This window comes from Mus caroli, unplaced genomic scaffold, assembly GCF_978045245.1.
Source record: "Mus caroli unplaced genomic scaffold, Mus_caroli_1 scaffold_20, whole genome shotgun sequence".
NCBI classification, from domain to species: Eukaryota; Metazoa; Chordata; class Mammalia; order Rodentia; family Muridae; genus Mus; species Mus caroli.
Window position 1 is genome coordinate 4,505,157 of NW_028227275.1, and position 20,384 is coordinate 4,525,540.

Below are 20,384 nucleotides of genomic sequence, written 5' to 3' on the forward strand. Positions count from 1 at the left end.
CTCCCCCATGTCTTTTGCCTCGAGTACTATTAACTTGCTGATCAATGGTTTTTGTCAGCATAACTCTGCAGCTCTTATATACAGCTGTAGCTTGGTTGGCTAGTCACCTGCATAGGATAAACCCAGTGGCCAGGTCCCATTTTGCCCTGTAAGTCCCTTCTGGCACCCAGATAGATGCCCATGCCAAAGCAAGCATTAGCTTGTTCCTCGGCTTGGAGTTTGGCGCGAATGTGGCCAGAGTGAAGGATTGTATTGGTAGCTCTGCTGAGAGTTGCTAACTGTCAGCATTCTCTAACTGGGAGTCAAAAGCCACACAGGTCATACTTGACAGAGTGAGTGCCCTTAGAACTAAGTGCAGCTATTTAATAGATTTCTTTTTAAAGGCATATACTTACCTTTTAAAAAACACATGGCTAAATGTCTTCTAGCCATGGCACCAGCTTCAAACGTACAAAAAAGTCAGAAGTTCCGGTGCGTTCTGAGACCTGGATGATCTAATTTCAAAACTGTATCATGCGAAAGGCTCTTCTCCAATCTGCGTTAATGCTAAGAGCCTGTGTAGCGCAGAGTACATGTGCTGCTCCTGGTTCTAAACAGCCTATCCCAGTTAGGACTCAACTTCCATTCCAGAGCACTTGATACAGCCAGCAAAGGTACTTGTGACTCTTCTCTCCCACCCCCAATAGAGGTACGCCCAAAGTAGAAGCTGCAGCAGTCTTCTACATGCATCCACTGCCTGCGTTCTCCATTTTTTCCTCTCCTTTACTTAGCCTTTACTTAGCAGGTCAATCAAAGGAGAAAGGTGAAAGGGAAAAGGACTTTAAAGTTAAGAAGTCTTTGTCAACCATTTCCTCTTGTGTTATGACTTGAGGACAAACACCCTCAAGGCTCTGGTGTTGAAGGCTTGGTGGGTCCAGCCACTGAGAGCTACAGGATCCTGAGGGCTTTGTCCCAATCGATGACTTGATCTGTGGATGGGGTTGTAATTTAGTAGCATTGTGGTGTGGAAAGATGAGGAACTAAGACCTGACTGGAAGCAGGTCATTGGTGGAGCAGCTAAGCCCTTTCTCAGGTGTATCTTCCATGCACCTCTCTCTGCTTTGGGGCTCAGCTGCCCCACTGCGTCATACTGTCACACTGTGCCTTGCCACCCCAGGCCCCAGAGCAATGGAGACAGCTCATTACGGACGGAACCCTTGGAAACAGCTGAAATAAGTCTAAACTTTTCTGTCTGTTTTGCACAATGAAACACTAACCAGCATGGGTGGAGTTTGAGCTTCGTCGGGAGTACTTCCATTCGGATTCTGGGGTCTGCGTGCAGCTTGGATAAAGTCTGAACTGATAGGACTTCCAGAAAAAGTCTAGCTGAAGACTCATGGGTAAAAGTATCAAGGTGGCTGAGCAGTTCCATGTTATCTGTTTTTAAAACAGGATTGTAGATCTGTTACAAGGGCATAACAGTGGGTGTGTCTGTACCTGTGCACTGGTACGTGGGTTAGGAAAGAGAATGTTTCAAGGGTTGCCCTGGTTCTCTAGATAGTCTGTTATGTAAATAAAAGGTGATGTTAGCAGTACCGGTGTTTGACCTGTGGAGATCACACAGGCAAGCTTCCTGGCCATGAAACTAATCCTGGCCCCTTTTATTCTAACAGGAGTCTCACCAAGTTGTATAGGCGGCATTGCGCAGTCTCAGGAGACTTGAACTCCTGTCCCAGCCTCGGTGCTCCACCAGGACCTAAGATTGCCCTTAGGAAAAGTTCTTTAAAGCCACATTAAGAAACTGGGGTACACTGCATCTGATTTTTTTCCCAGGTTAGCCCCATTTTTTCAGAGATTCGTTAACAGAAAAAAATAAGGCTTAGAACATTAATATGGTTTCTGAGTATGCAAAGTAGGAATAATCCTGGTTCAGGGGCACCTGGGTAAAGACCAACGTCAAATGCAAATGAGGTCTGCGGCCCTGACTCTGAATTCGTCCCTTAACTGTCTACATGAAGCCTGATCCCTAAAGTCACAAGTCATGCTGGGTAAGTGTGCGTATTTCTTCTCAGTATGAGAAACGCAGCTACACACACGGACACACATCTTCCTCAGAGTTGCTACTGTGTGTTTTATAGTTTACTCGATACATAGAAAGCAAAATAGCACTCGGGGCTATTCTGGTGACACACGCCTTTAATCCCAGCACTCGGGAGGCAGAGGCAGGCAGATTTCTGAGTTCGAGGCCAGCCTGGTCTACAAAGTGAGTTCCAGGGCAACCAGGCATATACAGAGAAACCCTGACTCAGGAAAACAAAAACAAACAAACAAATTACAGCAGGCTGTACAGCTTTTGTTTGTAAGAACGGTTTGTTTTTCCTTTGTGGCATTAAAGAACTTAGTTAAATTCAAAAGACAAACATGCCAGAGGAACTGGGACATCCTAATCAACTGCTCTGAATGGGGCTCAGCCCACCCTGGAAGATGAAAAGGACATTAAGCCTCCCCAGGAATTCACAAATCTGCTGTCTCTCCAAGTTACAAGCCCCACTCCGCAGTAAGTTAAAGACATTTTTAGATCGTTCCCCTCCCCCTCCCCCAAACTGCAGCCAGGGAAAAAGGAAGAGGAAATCACAGATTTGGTTGCCTGTTGAACTCAGTAGAGGTTTGGAGGAGGGAGGGATTAAAGGAGTGGAGCCCAGCGTGATTTCCTGGCAGGCTGGACAATGGGCACTCGCCCCTTCCTTCAGCTTTGCTGTGGGATGCACCTGTGCCCTGCTCTATCCCGTCTGTGACACTCACTGCTTACCTGCCCCATCTCCAGCCAAGGCCACCAGAAAACAAAAGAGAAATGCCTCAGACTTGGAAGAACCTACCTTGCTGCTACTGTGGCCCTTATGCAAGTCTAATCTCTCTGGGTTTCAGTTTTCTCTCAGCAGAGAAAGGATAATGAAGCTTGCCTAGCAGAGAGAGTAGTTCTATGGTCTAAAGAGGAGACTGGGAAAGGGCTCGGAACGGTGATGTGGGTGTCGGACGAGGCTAAGTCTGAAAACCAAAGGCATATGAAAAGTGCTTAAAGGTGACACACATGCCCTCTCTCAGACTTGTTGCTTTGATGGCGTTGCCTTTCTTAAAGAACAGAACACTATGTCAGTGCCTCCATGGAGATCTGCAGTGAAAGAGTTGTGGGTGGACACACCAAGCCGACAGGTTTCCCCTGAGGGATGGTGGGCTTGTATTGTACGTTATAATCTGCTCACAAAACTATTTGCAAGGGTGCTTGCACTCCCTCTGGCTTAGGTTTTCCTTTTGAGGCTCATGTAGCATGAGTGGCAAGCACATGAGAAGCGGGGGCAGTATGTGCACACCTATCTGTTGCCTCAAAGATCCCCTTCAGCATTCTGATTCCCCCCCAGAAGAGGCAAGACCGGAAGGGAGTGTGTGAGAAGGCTGTGGCCAGAAGGAAGCAGCCTCCTCTCAGATCTGCTGTCCAGCTCTACGCTCAGACCCTCGTTTGACACCTACAGCGCTTGAGTTGATGCATGCCACAGCCAGGTAGCACTGGAAGAATGTTAAGTGCTCCGTCTACATCCCTCTTCCCAAATCCCATCCCATGCTCCAGATGTGTCTAGATGCCTGGAATTCCGTTTCTGTTAGCTCTGAGAATTTTGTACGCTGTGTTTTAATCATACATCCCCCCTCCAACTCCTCCCAGATCTACCCTTTTTCCAACCCACCCAATTTCAGTCACCTACCACCCATCAAGACCCAATTTATGCTGCCTAAATATTCTTGGATTTGTGGCCTTCTGGGGCATGATTGGCACCTGTCAGTCGGTAAGAGCTCCCTCTCTAGGAGTGGGACTTCCTGTCCACCTGCCCTCTCCATCCTGGGCTTTGATCTGGCGTGAGCTTACACAGGGCAAGCAGTCCTGCGGAGGTGGTAACAGAGAGAGTATAGGGAAAGAGTTAGGAATGATGCTTGACTAGACCTATTACCTCTGCATCATGCTCTTGACCCACAGTGATGGGATCTTTTCCCCCGTTACCAGTCTTCAACATGTTCAACCAAAAATGATGAGATGCATATGAATGGGAGGGACCTTCATGAGTTAACGAATTAAAGCACTATGATCAGCCATGAATATCACATACCACCCACCAGGAAAACTGCCTCAATGTAATGTCTTACATGAAAGTCTCAACCACTCTAAAGTATGGATGATATATCAGTTATTAATATTTCATTTCAGGCAAAGGGCAACTTGAAAATAGTTTAAGAAGTTATTTTGAAATAGTTACCTTCAGACAGAAGACTTTGTTCTAAATTTAGTTGACAAGCTAATTATCATTCTCTGCCACATGGAATGCATCTTTGAGTTGCTTTCAGTTGCTAACCACAGCACCAAGAAATTTAAGCAGGAAACGCCTGGTGCTTTCCACAGTTTGAGTGACGTGCAGCTGATAGCGGGCATGAGGAAGACTATAAATCATCTAACAGGAGGAGACAACAAAAGGACCTGAGCCTGCACGGGCAGCCTGGGCGTGGGAGGCTTCAGAGGACACAGCTAGCATATCCAAACTTCTCACAAGCATCACCAGGATCCTTGAATCAAAGACCATGAGGGAAACGGAAAGGCAGCTTATCCCAGCAGTCAAGGGAGGTTGGTTAATGGAGATCTGTCAGGGGAACTAGAGTCTCAGAGAAAAGGCAGAGAAACAACAAGAGTGTTTCTGGACATCCAGGGAACTGTCAGTGACTGCATTGCCACACAGTGAGAGCCTTGGGTGAGATCAGCATGTCAGTGCTTTGGGCCACATTGGCCTTCAGCAAGTAGCTGTAGCTCTTTCCTCCTAATAGAAACATCCCCACCTGGAGGGAAGCCCAACGACTCTGGGAAGAAAAGCAACAAACTGACAAGTCATAGGAAGCTCTAGAAACTTAAAGATGGCAAGGTCCCTTCCTAAGGTTGCACACAATAGTGGTTTCTGGGAGAGAAGACATTCCCGTGGGTTAGCTCAGCTGCGTGCGAGGTGTGTCCCGAGTCCTCTCCCATACAGAAGTGAGCTTTGTGGTGAAGCACTGTGAACTCACCCATGTTTCTTAAGTAACTGCAGTAAACCCACTGGCTCTCTAAGCTAAGCCGGGGTGCAGTTGATTCTTTGGTCTAGCCTCAGTACCCTATCTGGAATGATCAGATGTTCTCACCATTCCACCGACAGGCGCACACGTGTGACAACACAAGCTGATGATGATCTAGGAGCACTTCACTGTCATACGTGTCGGGACATATGTAAGCTCAGAGGCTGTGCCTTCTCTCAGCTTCATTCACCTACTGCCATAGCTGTGAAAATGCCCTGTGCCTGTGACGACGACATCCATGGCTAGATGTCAGGCTGCTCAGCCCTAACACAGCACCAGGCATAAAGAGAACATGCATTCTCCACTTACAGTGGCTGGGATCAAGCCAGTGTTCCTTAAGCACTATTTGTTAAAGCATTCACAAGACCAAACTACACAGTGCCAAAGAAAAATTAATATGAGCGTAGGAACAGTTATCACAGTGGATCACCGTGTGGTCATGTTTTCCTGGGTAATTGAGATTAGCTTGTACAACACAAGATACAATTTACTCTGCAGGTCATTGCAGAAGATGATGCAGAGCCCCCACTATGGTAAAATACAGAAACGACACACATTTCTTGCCAGTGTAGTAGGACTGCTTCCTGCTGCTTGCCCGTTTTTCAGCAAGCAGGTTATGGGAGTGGACACTGGCTCCGCAATGACAAACCCTGTCCTGGCCGTGGGCTGCCCTGTGATATTGGCTACACTTGAGCTGAAAGAGGACTCCACAATGACAAACCCTGTCCTGGCCGTGGGCTGCCCTGTGGTATTGGCTACACTTGAGCTGAAAGGAAGGAAGAGCTTAGATGTGCGCATCCAAAGCAAAACCAAACACCACTGTCTCCAAGAGTCTTTTGTATACAGTTTTTAATCTTAGGGATATATTTCTGTATTTTTAAAAATTCTGTTCCCTGTAATGAAAAGTTCCCTTAGAGATTTTGCTACAATTCCGAAGATACATATTCTTGTAGCTCAAGCCCATGCGAGTACTGAGCTTCCTTGTTCATTGAGTGGGAAAGAGTTAGTTTCTCATGTTTAAATTCCATTACCTATTATAAAGTAAAGACGGGACCTTTACAGACAAGATCTGCCTGAGGTTGGGCCCACCCACACTGCCAAGGAAGGAGGCAAGTTCATGGTGCCACACCCACCCAGAGTTTACCCAGATAGAGATTGACAAGGGAGGAGACTTTATTTTGGTGATGCAGCCTCTGGTAAGGTTGCCTGCACTTGTACGGGACCCCAGTGAAACTCAGAAGGTGACACACAAGGACACAAACCTAGAAGGGGAACGTCTGGTTGGGACTAGAGTAGAAGAGAGGCAGGAATCTGCATGAACACAGTGAAGTGCATCATGGGCATGTATGGATGTCATAAAAGAGCCCGTTACTAGATAGAATTAATACATGCTAATAACAAAAGATGAGATTGTCTATGTAGGCCCAGGATTTCAAGACCAAGTATAGTTGGTGACATTTCTTCTAACCCAAGTAGTTGGTATGAGTCAAACGTCTGTGAAAGTTGAATAAAAGGTATAAAGAAGTATTTAAGTAGAAAAATAATTTATGGGTGTAACCAATTACTGCCTCATTGTCCCATGAAGAGAGGACGTCGCAGAAAGCCTTTAAGCAACCTCAAGAGAAGTGAGCATACAGTCCCCTGCCGCCCATCCCTCGCAGTGGTGGTAATTTCAGCCATTCTCATGGCCCTTCCCTGGGAAGACACACTTTCCTTAGTGAACAGAATGGAAAGTGACTCAAGAGGCAGGCTGGGGCAAGAGCAGGTAGCAGGGTTGTCTTTAAAACTTCAAGTGGCTTTAAGAAGCAGAAGCCATGGAACTAAAGGGTTTCAATTCAAGCCAAACAATAGACAGCTCTACAGCTCTACGCACACTTGAAACTCTGTAAATACGAATATGTTTTTATGCTATCATGTTTAGCTTGGGGACTCAGTGTTTGTTTCCGTGTTGGAGGAGTTTGTCAAAAGCCGACTTTTTTTTTTTTACTGTTTACTAATGGGCTTGATTGTATTCATGGGCTCTGTGTTTGACCTTGGACCAGGGCTTGTCACTTCTGCTATACCAGTTACCATTAACAGACTCATTCACAGAGCCTTTCTGGGAAGTCTTAACCAAAATGTTTTGTTGCTCAGAACATGCACGTAAGTCCCATGTGTAACTCACTCCTGGCTTCTCCTCCGATGCTGAGACATCTTGGCATTATGAAATTGCAATAAGCCTGGATATCTGCTTTTTTTTTTAAAGATTAGAAAAGCATTGTGTGTGGTATGTGTATGTGTGTGTGCCACATGTATAGACACCCATGGAAGCCAGCATGAGACATGTTGGAACTGCAGTTACATATGGTTTCAAGCCATCAGACATGAGTACTGGGAACTGGATTTGTGTCCTGTGGAAGGCAGCAAGTGTTCTTAACTGTCAAGTCATCTCTCAGGCCCTATCACAGGGTATTTTTAATTCCTTAATAATTTAATATGTGGAGAGATGGCTCAGTGGTTAAGAGCACTGACTGCACTTCCAGAGGTCCTGAGTTCAATTCCCAGCAACCACATGGTGGCTCACAAACATCTGTAATGGGATCTGATGCCCTCTTCTGGTGTGTCTGAAGAGAGCAGCAGTGTACTCATACATAAAATAAATAAATCTTTTAAAAAATTCATCTGTATCTTGATCTATCAACCCCAGCTCCTCCCTCCTACTACTCCTGGATGACCCCAGCACACACCTCAGTACATTTATGTCTTCCTCCTTTTTCTTCTCCCTCTCCTCCTTCTCCTCTTCTCCTTTTCTAAGAACCCACTGGATCCAGCTACTGCTGCTTGAGTGCACATGTAGCCATACTCAAAAAGAAAAATGACAACTCCTCTCCCAGCAGCTGTCCTTAGCTCCTTAACTGGGCTTGGAGACTCGTGAACCCATTTCCACCCATGCTGGAATTGCTGGCTGGCTTGATCTTCTGTAGGTCTTCCACAGGTAACCATGACTTCTGTGAGTGCAGGAGTACAATAGCCACACCATTTCCAGAACACAGCATTTCCCAGCACCACTCCTGTCCTCTAGATCATCTTCCCATTCCCCTTCCCTTGGTGTTCCTTATTATTGTGGAGGCGATACACTGTCCCCTTGTGGAGGTGATATACTGTCCCCTTGTGGAGGTGATACACTGTCCCCTTGTGGAGGCGATACACTGTCCCCTTGTGGAGGCGATACACTATCCCCTTGTGGAGGCAATACACTATCCCCTTGTGGAGGCGATACACTGTCCCCTTGTGGAGGTGATATATTGTCCCCCTTGTGGAGGCGATACACTGTCCCCTTGTGGAGGTGATACACTGTCCCCTTGTGGAGGTGATACACTGTCCCCTTGTGGAGGTGATACACTGTCCCCTTGTGGAGGTGATACACTGTCCCATTTCTGGCTCTGCACTCAACATTTATTCTCAACGTTTTGACCAGTTTTGAGTCTGCATTGACTGCTGCCCACTGCAAAAAGAAGCTTCTCAGACCAAAGTAGAGAGCAGCACCACTCTATGGGTATAGCCATAAATATTTAGAAGACAGTTTGACAGCATATTCACTTGGTAAGGCAGTATAGTGGGGTCCCATGATATGGCTTATGACCACCCCAGCCATGAGACATGCTTGGAATGACAGGGCCCTTGCACTGTGCAGCCAGTTTACATGGCTTCTGATGATCCAACCACAGGTCCTCATACTTTCCAGGCAAACATTTCTGCCTACCTTCACCTGCGCCCCAGCCCTATTTTAAATTTTTGTTCTTTTGCAGTGCTAAGGATCAAACCCAGGGCCTTAGACATACTCGTGCTCTGCCACTGAGAAACAGCCACAGCCCCCAAGACTGGACTTGTGATCACCTGAAAAATTAGATAAGTTAGTTAAAATTGCACCAGAGGAATATGAACAAAGCAGTGGCCAAATGGCTAAGAATGTATATATTAATTAGCATCTGCCTGAGCATAAGTCTCGCTTCTGTCACCGGTTTGACCTTGTGTCATTCTCCTTGTGTGCAGAGGCTGTCGGTAGGAGATACACTCCAGGGAGTTCTCTGAGAATCTCTACTGCGGCATCTGGATGCAGTGAGAGTATCAAGAACCTCAGAGCCGATCTTGTAGCGTTGAATAAATGTTTGCTGTTGTCAACACGGACTTCAGAGCACCAGAGTAGAACAGGGCTCGCTCTCAGAGGCCCGCCCGAGGGCAGCACAAGGCTTCAGGCAGGGCAGAAGGCTGTAGTCAGGAGAACAGCGTGATGAACTTGAAGTCTTTGCTACCTCCTCAAACAATTCAGAGAGCAAGACATAGAGGAGACACAGCATGGAGTCCTGTTTCCAGGGATAGAGACTGCAAGGATGCTTTTTACAGCTGTGAATGGCTTCTGTGCTAGGAAGCACACTCATAGGAGGAAACAAGTTGTCGCTTGTCACAGATTACCAGGCTGCATCCCCATGGTGAAGTGTCTGGCCAGCATCATGGCACAGATTCAAAGTCAGTTCTGTGGAGTGGGCCTTTCTCTGATGGACCTCTTGAGATGGGCTTTTAATTAATGTGCAAATGCACACAGTTGCCATTGAGTGTGTTTGGAGGCCAAAAGACCACTTGTGGGAGTAGATAGATAGATACACTCCTTCTGCCAAATGGCTCTTAAGACTCCAACTTGGTGAGAAACACCCTCACTTCCTGAACTGTCCCACTGACCCTTAAAGATGGCCGATTTAGAAAACTCAATTTGAACGAAAGAAAAAAAATCTAGGAACTCCATCGGAGCGTGGGAACTCCAAGTTCATCTGAGAGGGAAGTGTAGGCTGGTGCCACTAGATGGCAGAGGAATGTTACCAAACAACCAGCTGTCACCACCCAGCCCTGGGAGGATCTCTCTTCAGGCTTATCAACCTGGCTGTCTTCAGGAGCCTCAGGTATCTGAAATGTGAGCTGGGCTTCTTGCCTTCCAGAGTCAGGTGACAGACAGCCTTAGAGCAGTCTCAGCGGCAGGCACTAGCCCAACACAGTGTGTTAGAGCATGGCTTCACTCTCGCCCAAACTCTAACCCAGAAAACATCAAGAGCTTCTTTGAGAAGTTTACTTCCTACTCTCAAGGGTAGACATTTGGAAGAAAGGACAACGTGCTTACAGGCGCTTTGCCTGAACCACTGTGACGTCCTCTTCCTGCCTCACCCCGGCCAGACCTACATCTCATCCTTCTGACTCCAGCAAGCGACTCTGCTGCTCTCTCAGTCTGTAATTTCTTAAGCTCAGAAATCGTTCTTTTGGGACATTAAACAGAGTTGCTGGTGCTCTGAAATCTGAGAAGCTGGTTTGAATTGAATCTGAATGGTGTTACCAAAGGCTCTACTTTCTGTTGTTTGGAAGATAAGGCTGTGAGCCTAGCTGGAAGGGCTTTGTTTTAAACATCTAAACTCTAGAGCAGCTGCCTCCTGTCCAGGAAGAGTTCAGGGTGGGAATGACCAAGCAGTCTGTAAACAGCTGTTTTTATGAGATATTACAACCAGCAGAACCAGCCAGGAGAGCAAGGTGTGGTCTGCGGAGGATTCATAAACTTTAAGGCAGTGTGAAGGAACACAGCAAGGCGGCTTCTCACGCCATGCCTGAGAACTGTCCTGTCTGGGCAGGCGCTACATTCTCACCCCCTAACATAACAACCGAAGGACGTTGTTCACCCAGCCAGCCTCTCTGTGAATGAGAGTCACCTTATCAAAGGGAGCTTTCTTGCAAACAACCAAGAAGTATCTTGGTTTGGTAGGCAAACCCAACTTTGTCTGCAGTGGATAGCTTCCTATTAAGCCAACAGAATCGTTGTCGTTCCATTTCAAAGAAATCCTACCTCCCCTCTAGTGGGGAGCTGGGCGCCCCTCCTCTGGCTTCCTCGAAAGGGCTGGAGCAGTTGGTGGATCAAAGGACACCAGTGAGGGAGCACAGAGCGGCCAAGGGCGGCTCCGGGGCTGCGCTGAGCTCAAAGGCGGGGAGGAGCCGCACCCTCACTGCAGAGCTTCTCATCCCTTTGTCCTGTTGTCTCCGTGGGGCTTTGAAAGGTGCCATCCAAGTGGCAAGCTGGGAACAGGTCCCCTTTGGAGCCTGCAGCCAGCCACTTCTTTCTGTCAGCGGCCCACCACATCCTCTCCCCCGCCCCCGCCTTTGATTCCCGCGGAGTGGCCCACTGCTCCGCCCTCCTTTTTCCTTCAGGATGCTACACTTCACCTGGCTTTGAGGACTTTCCCAGGAGCAGATCTCTTCGTGGGCGACTGCTGGCCTCCCAGCGCCTCCCTTCTGCACCCGTGAGGTCCCTAAGATCCGCTGAGCCAGAAGGAAAGCAGCCCTGGGTTGCTCCCTCTCTTCCAGTTTCTGACTTGGAATCTGGGGGACTCTTCCTCCGGAAGCTATTTCCATCCGTGTATAGCTGGAAACATTGCTGGAGCTTTAATGATAAGTTTAGTGGGATGGGGTTCAAAAGGCATCACACTCAATGGTAGCGAGATTTCTGAGCACAGTTGTCAAGGCCCTCGGTTCCAACGCCAACACTGCCGTGATCACCTCCCTAAGAGGTAACTAGAGACTTGCAGCAAGTGGAAACACGCGCCCGGCTGCGTGGCACTGGCAGTCTGAGCAGTTGTTCTGTGGGAATCGTGAAGATGGGCAGTCGCCTCCCATTCCTGCACCTCGCTGTGATGCTTGATGACGGTCCTAAGTGTGACATTGCACAAGTCACTATAAGTGGGGGGATGGCTGCTCCTGGCACCCCCAATAGGACACGTCTAAGATTCCCACAACTCCAGAGTTACCGTGCCATAGCCCAGGCAAGGATCTAACTCCATCACTTGGCATGGAGATCACAGATTGGGAATTGGCTTTTATTGGTATATTGGCACCACTGCCAAGTGTATGTGTTTGTTGATATGGATCTAATGACCTTCCTGAAAGCTACAAAGATGTTAATAAGAAAATGGCATCCCAGACTTCTCATGAATCCAACCCATTATCTAAATTAATGAGCAAGAACATGGGTTCTCAGAACCCTTAGCTTTTGGCCCTCGAGCCAGGCAGGATGCAATGTCATTATGTCTGGTAGACCTTAGGCAGAGCCTGGCTCCAGAACCAAAAGTGAGTGTGCTGCTGCATCTGTGAGTATGGACTATGTCACTGTCACTTTCAACAGTTACTATCTTAGCCAGATAGTGAGATGTCCGCCTGCTGGGAAAGTCAGCTTGCACTCCCTGCCCCCACCCACTTTCAGGAGGGACAAATGTAGCTACAGCCCTGTAGGCAGAGGGAGTGACGGGGCCCATGTAGAGGAGACTCCTTAGCCACCCATTGTGGGGCCACTTCTGTGACAGAGGAAGTCTTGTTCCTTGTGGTTTGAGGACATTCTTTCCGGGGTTAAACCCAGTTTGGAGCCTGTGAGCCTCCAACCCCAAGGCAAGGAGGAAAGAGAGAAACGGGTTCCTCGTGTAAAACCCTGCTCACACCCGAGTTTCAGTTCCATGTCCCAAAGCAAAGCAAAAGACCACAGACTGAAGTCACCAGGAGGCAGCCGACAGATCAACAGCTGGCTAGGGAGGGTGCTGGGGCGTAAGTGTGTTGGCCAGAGGGCTGTTCTCACGGGCCTTGGCTCCACTGAAGATGGCAGGTTCTTTGTTTCCTAAAAATCCTTGTCATTCTCTGTCTGGTGCTGAGACACTGGATTCTGGACAAACCAGGACAGAGAAAGAGGCTTACCTTAGCTTTCCTGTGGTTGGACTGTGGAACAGGGCAGGAACATTGGAACATCCTCCCCCATGCCTGGAGACATTTTGCTATAAATAGGATTTGAACAACATGGCGGTCAGTCAGTGAGAGAACGGCTGTACATCACCAGCTAGCTATGTGGCAGAATTAGTTCCCATACGCAAAACATTTTATTCCATAAAGGCTTTACAAAGTCTAGGGCTTGAGAAATGAAGTTCACTCTGGCTCTTGCTAAGTGTGAGACCTCAGGAAAGTTTCAGAACCTGGGAGTCTGTATTAGTCTGCAGTAGCAGCCATAATAAAATACCAAGGATTAGGTGGCTTAAAATAGAGGACCCCCCCATATTGAAAGCCAAAACTTCTGGACAAAAGTGTGGGGAGAGGTTGGCTTCTTCTGTGGCAGGCCTCCCTCCCTCTTGTCTTTGCAGGACTCTCTTGCTGTGTGTTCACGTGACCTTGCCTGGGTGTTTGCATTTGTACTCTAATCTCTCTTTATAAAGACACCAGTCAGATTGGATTAGAGCTCACCCCAGTGACCCCATTTTAATGTAATTACTTCTTTTTAAGGCGCCATCTCAAACATAGGTTCATATCCCCGGGATTTGGGAAGGGCATGATTCTGTTTCCTCACTGGTAAAATTAGAATCAAACTCGGTTCTCTTTTCTTGAGATGCAAATGAGATCAAGTAAGAAAAGGAACTGTGGAGGGTTCCAAGTGCTATAAATAAAAGCAGGCTGTCACTCTATAGGTAGGACAGAGAGCTCACCACAGAGCGTCTGGTGGGTGGGTTGGGGTCTGTGGACATTTCAGTCTCCGCACACCTAACATTTGGAGACCAAGTTCTGTTTGGAAAGACAAACTTTCGATGATACAAAAATGGCATGTCTTCTTGGGACTTTGAGCCTTGAGAAATAACACCAGTCCTTGTATCCGTCCCTCCTCACCAGTTACATACATATTCTGTGTCAGACGATGCAAACGGAAGTAAGGCTGCTGCAGTCCATAGGGATCTGGGTGGGAAGAGGACTTCCCACTGGCTGCTGTGACTCCCTGGGAGCCTCACTGAGCAGTCTTGCCTTCCTTCAGCAGATTTTGCCTAACCCTTCCTCAGTCACCAAGGCTGTTCAGGACCTGGACACTTGGAGGTCAGCTTGGATCTGGGACTGAGGCTGCATGGTCTAAAAACTAAGGCAGGGGCAGAATTCAGGTTCTCTACTCTTCCATGTCTATTACGGGATAGCTGACCCAGCGAGATCATTCTGGATTCTATGAAAACCAAGAGCCAGTGATGTCTGCGTACAGAAGCCCTAAGAGTTTACACTTGAAATGCAATGGTGTCTCTTCCCACCCAGACCCCTATGGAGTGCAGCAGCCCCTCTTCCGTTTGCATCGTCTGACACAGAGCATGTATGTAGTTGGCGAGGAGGGACGGATACAATGACTAGTGTTATTTCTCAGTAACACTATAATCATGAAACGCTTAGAAGACTCTACAATATCTAAAAGACTTTAAGGCTATTAACACTTGCTTTTTGATAGCGAGAGAAGCATCAGTAGTTTTGATTACAGAGTTTTGGTCAAGGGTTGGAACTACAACCCAGGCCTTCTGCACACTAGGCTGGTGCTCTACCACTGAGTCCTCTCAGATACTAGAACCTTGGCCACCAAACTTAACTTCTTACCTTGAAACTCCAGGCTGTTTTGCAGGGGAGGGCATTGTTTTCACTTGGACTTCAGTCTTGCTGTATTCCCAAATCAGAACTGGAAATGGGAATTATGAAGCCAAAAATATGAAACAGCCTTAGACTCTTGGTTAAAAACATCCGTGGCAACACACGACTAAGCTTCCCTCCCCCCAGCCTGACATTTGATTGTAAGAGGAAAACCGCAAGCCAAACTTAGCGAACAATGTTATAATTAACTCACAAGCCCTCTTGGGCTCACCAGTGGTTTTTAGGTCTCAGACATGATGTCGGATGTTACTTAGTAGCGATACAGGAGGGAACAAAGCCACACTTTGCTCTGTCACTGAACAGCAGCCCCAGCCCGGTTCCCTCCCCTCTCAATTATTCAAGATGGAGTTTCCAGGCACAAGGGAACCATTTGCATGTGATTCATTTACATACATCAGGGACAAAGTTATATGTTTATGTTATGTGGGGGTTCTTAACAGCAAACAACAAGAGTCAAATCTGACCCTCTGAGGAAGAGATGGGATTGTATTAGTACCACACGACTCCCAGAATCCTTGAAGGTTGAAGCTCAGGGCAAAACGTCAGTAGCAAATTCCAGCCAGTTACAGGTGTTCTTGGACACTCACTGCCTTTATCTTTGGTAGTGTCGCTGCAACACACTCTAAGGCCTTCCTTCCCACTGGGTAACGTGCTTGTGGTGGCCTCCTGCCTGTCAGCATGACCCCAAATTTTAACCAGGCTCTCTTCACCTGGAGGTTTAGCTCCCATCCTGATGCCTGTTGCTTTTGCCCGGGCTAAACCTGTTCTGTTGACAGTGGTATCCAGGCTTCATCTTGATTAGTGTTTAAGCAGGAATCCCAGACAGACCATACAGAGACAGAAACCCCTGGGCTGCGTGTATTTATGCTCAGTTCTGCCATGGGCTTCAAAGGCAACTCAGATTCTTGGCCTGGTAGAACAACCTCATGCATGTCTCTGAGGGAGGGACAGATGCTAAGCCTCAAGAGGACGGTGTAGCTTACACTTACACTGAGAAAGAAAACTCTCACAGAGGCATTACAGAAATCATTTGCATACACATAAGCTGTGGCCTTGTTGGAGTAGGTGTGGCCTTGTTGAGGTAGGTGTGGCCTTGTTGGGGTAGGTGTATCACTGTATGTATGGGCTTTAAGACTCAGCTTCCTGGAAGCCAGTATTCTGTTAGCAGCCTTCAGATGAAGTAGAACCCTCAGCTCCTCCTGCACCATGCCTGTCTGTATGCTGTCATGTTCCTGCCTTGATAGTGGGCTGGACCTCTGAACCTGTAAGCCAGCCCCAGTTAAATGTTGTCCTTATAAGAGTTGCCTTGGTCAAGGTGTGTGTTCACAGCAGTAAAACCCTAAGACAAATATGAAGTGTGACAGACGGCCAGCTTGAGGACTGCTCTGCTTCCCCAGCCCTTCCACTGTGCTGTTCATAGGGAAGGAAGAGCTATTCTGTACTTCTCGTAGGAAGAGCTATTCTGTACTGTGTCCTGACAGTCTGGCCTTCTCTTATTTACTCCAGTGGTTCTCACCCTTCCTAATGCTGTAACCATTTAATTCAGCTCCTCGTGCTGTGGTGACCCAACTCATAGAATCATATTAGTTGCTACCTCCTAACTGTAGGATTGATACCTTGTGGGTTGACTGAGAGAGAAGGTGGTGGATGCCTGAGGCTGGCTGGTTGGAAGGCCCTAAGGACTGAAGTGGGAGAAGACCTGTTTCAGCCAGAAGGCATTACACTGATCAGAGGCACGTCCTCTGCGAGGTCTGGTTGCCTGGAGACTGGAAAAGAAAAGACTACTGGCACTTAGGGCCCTGATGGCCAAGACATGTACCACTGAGACCCAGTCTAGCATGCAAGGGGGAACAAGCTCCCACTCTATCCTCAGCAGCACTAGAAGCAGCCTGGGCTCAGGGAGCAAGCAGAGGTCACGTCTGAGGGAAACACAGCACCCACAGGATTGGGGGTGTGGAGGAGGGGGAGGGGAGGAGGAGAGAGAGGAGGGAGAGGAGGAGGAGGAGGAGGAAGAGTGGTACATGCCCAAGCACATGGTGATGGGAGATGACCCAGCTGAGCATCACCACCAAACTGAAAGAATTGCTTAGGGCATGGCTCCCTCCCAGGGTTTCCTCCATAGCCTGAGTGGAGGTGTTGCTTAAAAGAGAAAAACTGATTTCCCCCCAGACTCCACCCCCCCCACTTACCCCTCCCCCCCAAATCCTTGATATAATGGTTGTTCTTATTTGCCAACCTAAAGGAATTTAGAATCACTTAGGAGATTGTGAGGACGTTTCCAGAGAGAACTCAGGCAGGAGACTGACCACCTTCTGATGAGTGGACTGAGGGAGAGGTCTTGTCCCCTGCCTGCCTCTACTTCCTCCCAAGCAGGAACGTCTATTGCCACCACCACCGCTGCAGCTGCCATCCTCCACTGGCCTCACGCTCCAGTTCTTCAGCCTTCAGCATGGACCAAAGGCCAGCAGCTCTCCAAGAAATGCCCCTGGCCACTAGATAAGAACTTCTGAGGCAGCCAGCTTTGTGGGCTGAGTATCCACTGGGTTCTCAGCCTCTCCAGTGTGCAGGCAGCCATTGCTGGACACTCCACCCTTATCTATTGCTTCTGCTCTTCTAGAGAACCCTGCCTAATATACTTGGGAGTGATGCTGCTGGGACAGTGGAGTTAGTTTCTGTTGACCCTTCACCCAATCTCTGTGGTTGGTATCTGTTCCAGTCTCAGACTCCATTTATCCCAACTTCCTTCCTTAGAACATTGTACTATTGTAGAATAACTCTGGCTGTCATCTGATTCTCCGCTAATTCTCTCTAGCCCAGGATCTACTCTAGATACCGTCTTGTCCCTAGTTGCCATGTCCGCTCTGAACAATGCCATTAACTTAGCCTTCCTCCTTTTTTTTTTTAAATGACTAATTTTGCCTGATCTACAATGATCTTGTAGAATGTCCCCATACCTTGGGATTTTCAAGATTTTTCTCACAATTAGAGGGGGTCACATAGGATCTGGGGGAGAATAATGCCTTCTCACCGGACGGACAGCTCAGGCAACCCACACAACATCATCATGTGTGCCCTCCTCCGCTGTTAAGGGTTTCTCTAGGGTAAAGAATATTTTTTTCCTTTTCATTTTCTAGTCTCTATAAGCACTCTGATCCTTTTAAATTTGCAATAGAAAAAAAACAAAACAAAACAAAACAAAACAAAAACAAAAAAAACTGATGCGACTTGAGGTTGAGGGCGAGGAAACAAATCAGTGGCCCGGTACCTGGGTAAAGGTTTTCCTGCAGTCCCGTGCGAGAGCAGAAGTGGTAACTCTAATGGTAGGAATTTCAGGATGGGTGACAGTTGGGTGTGGGCGTGTGAGCTGGTGAGACAAGTGTAAGCAGCCTTTCCATTCCTCTACTCACACAGCGCCCTGCTCCTCCTATATATAGGGTGAGACCACGGAGTATACTGTTTATAAAATCTTCATACAGATTTGAGAAGTTAGCACTCCCACGCACAACGGAGAAATGATCCTACCATTTATTTTTCTAATTCGGGGGTGTGAGTGCAGATTCAGGAGGGGCTGGTGATCATTCACCCAGGGTACTCTGAGCATCCGTGGTTGGGGATTTACCAAAGAGAAATAGGATCGTTTATCTGAGCATCCATGGTTGGGGATACACCAAAGAGAGACAGATTCCTTTTCTATCCAAGTACAATGAGAAGATCACTCCATTTCAAAAGCAAGACCCTTCCCACACCCTTGGCTGCATCAGGGAGAAATGAAAAACAGCATCACATGTCCTCCTTGGAGGTCATGACACCTACATGCAAAGCTACTCTGGCCTTGGTCACCTGAGGTTTCCCGGCACTGCTTTTCTCCCCCCACCCCACCCCCACCCCTTGCTGCTGCTGTTCCCACGTCATGGATTTCTGGGCTAAATACTCCACAAAGCAGGTACTTCTCTGGTTGAACTCCTAACACCCCATGCAGCATTCAGAGCGTGTGAAATGACAGTCAGGTAGATGGCGGGACATGGCCGAAGCTGTTTATTGAGCTGCTAACTTGTGGAGAAGCAGTGGATTTAGCAACAGATCTGGAGAAACAAAGTTTGCTGATGTTTATTCAAGCGCTGCTGTCAATCAAAACTGAAGTCCATATCATAACAGCCTTTCAATGTACGCTGGAATAGGAGGGGACGATGGTCCTCAGAAGGTCGGAATCTGGCAGAAATTGATAGATATTTTGAGAATTTGGATGGGTCTCTGACGTCAGGAAGCCCAGCTGAACTTCTAAGACTAAGGCTGGCTGTCTAATGGTCAGGATGAAACTGAGCTCTGCCTACGTGGCTCGATGCAGTGGTTTTCGTGTGTGTGTGTGTGTGTGTGTGTGTGTGTGTGTGTGTGTGTGTGTGTTTGCGCGCGCACATACGCATGTGCATACATCACACAAGCCAACTTTGCGTGTTAGTCCTTAGAAGCCATCTCCCTCATTTTTAAAACTTATTTATTGTGTGTCTGAGAGAACGCATAGGGTGTGGTGCCAACACCCACACGTGGAGCACCGCTTCTGAAGGACATTGATTCTTCTCTCATGTGGGGCTCAGGGATCAAACTCAAGTGGCAGCAAGCGCCATCATCTGATGAACCATCAAGTGGCCCTGCCTTGTTTATAAGACGGGGGTCTCTCATCGGGAGAAACCTGGAGTTCACCAGTTAGGCTAGGCCCACTGGCCAGTAAGCACTGGGATCCTCCTGTCTCTGCCTCTCCCAAGCTGGGATTACAAATCCATGCCCATTAAAAATTCTGAATGCAGCGTCTACCACTGGATGCTAAGGCTGCTGTGTGCCACGAGTAAAGAGGAATGCCTGTCGCATTGGACACTGGACATGGCCTGGACTTGGCTCCATTAAAGGGAAAGGGGTGCTCAGCAAGGGCTACTCACTGAGGGCTGCTGGAGGCTGATGAGGGACACACTCCCAGGCTTCAGAAACCACAGTTTGGGGATTACAAAGTCTTGCTCACCAAACTCATGAGGTTCTGGATTTCTGTCTGTATAGTCCCTTCGTCTCTCGTCTCCATATCCCTCAAGCTATCTCTGCTCAACCCCGTCGGCCTGACCAGAAACACAGTTTCCATCACTTTCCACCAAAAACTTACTCCTCCTGGGCACATTGTGGGTTCCATTGTCTTAGCGCAGAAGGTCTCCACTGGGGGAAAGTTTGCCCCTTGGAGGACATTTGCCACTATCTGAAGACAGTTCCAGTTGCCACAACTGCAGTGGCATGCCTCAGGCTTTTAGTGGCTGGAGACCTGCGTAACTTTAATTTTTTTCAAATCCTATTTTCTATGATGGTTCTTAAATGTTTTAACCTCCTTTGTAGCTCACCACCCACCAGAGGTAGTGGAAAAGAAAGGATACGGGGAAGTGGACCTGTTTATAAAGGTTCTTTGGAGCAACTCTTGTCTATGTTGTCTGGAAATTGACAGTTTAGTGCACAGGTTAGCAGGCAGCGGCAGCTTGATTCACTCACAAACATTTCATGGATACACCAACAGTCCAGTTTGGTAGAGACGGGTTAACAACAGCAGTGACACAACCTGGCAAAGTCAGCCAGGCCTCAGCAGTCAGCAGGAGGGACCAACAGGAACACCAGGAGAAGTTCTCAGCTGTGCCTCTCTCAGGGAAGTGGAGATCAGCAAAGATGCAAGACCCACAAGCCTTGCACAGTTAAGTGTACCAACAAACCAAGCTTTCTCTCTCTCTCTCTCCCCATCACTCCAT

At 47.9% G+C, this 20,384-nt stretch overlaps 1 protein-coding gene across 4 annotated transcripts in view; it reads right to left on the bottom strand.

The window, feature by feature from the left end:
- Positions 1–102: 102 nt before the first annotated feature.
- Positions 103–20,384, bottom strand: part of Adrb1 (adrenoceptor beta 1) — a 64,147-nt gene continuing 43,865 nt past the window's right edge. Inside the window, exons 1-4 of one of the 4 annotated variants that reach the window (XR_015046182.1) lie at positions 17,879–18,031; positions 14,563–14,641; positions 12,871–12,947; positions 103–11,838 (exon numbers count right to left, since the gene is read on the bottom strand). The gene's annotated coding sequence lies outside the window, so the exon portion shown is untranslated. Of the gene's footprint in view, positions 11,839–12,870; positions 12,948–14,562; positions 14,642–17,878; positions 18,032–18,634; positions 18,823–20,384 lie in introns of those variants that run through there. The other 3 variants (XR_003835550.2, XM_029472342.2, XM_085834035.1) reach the window with 3 other exon arrangements.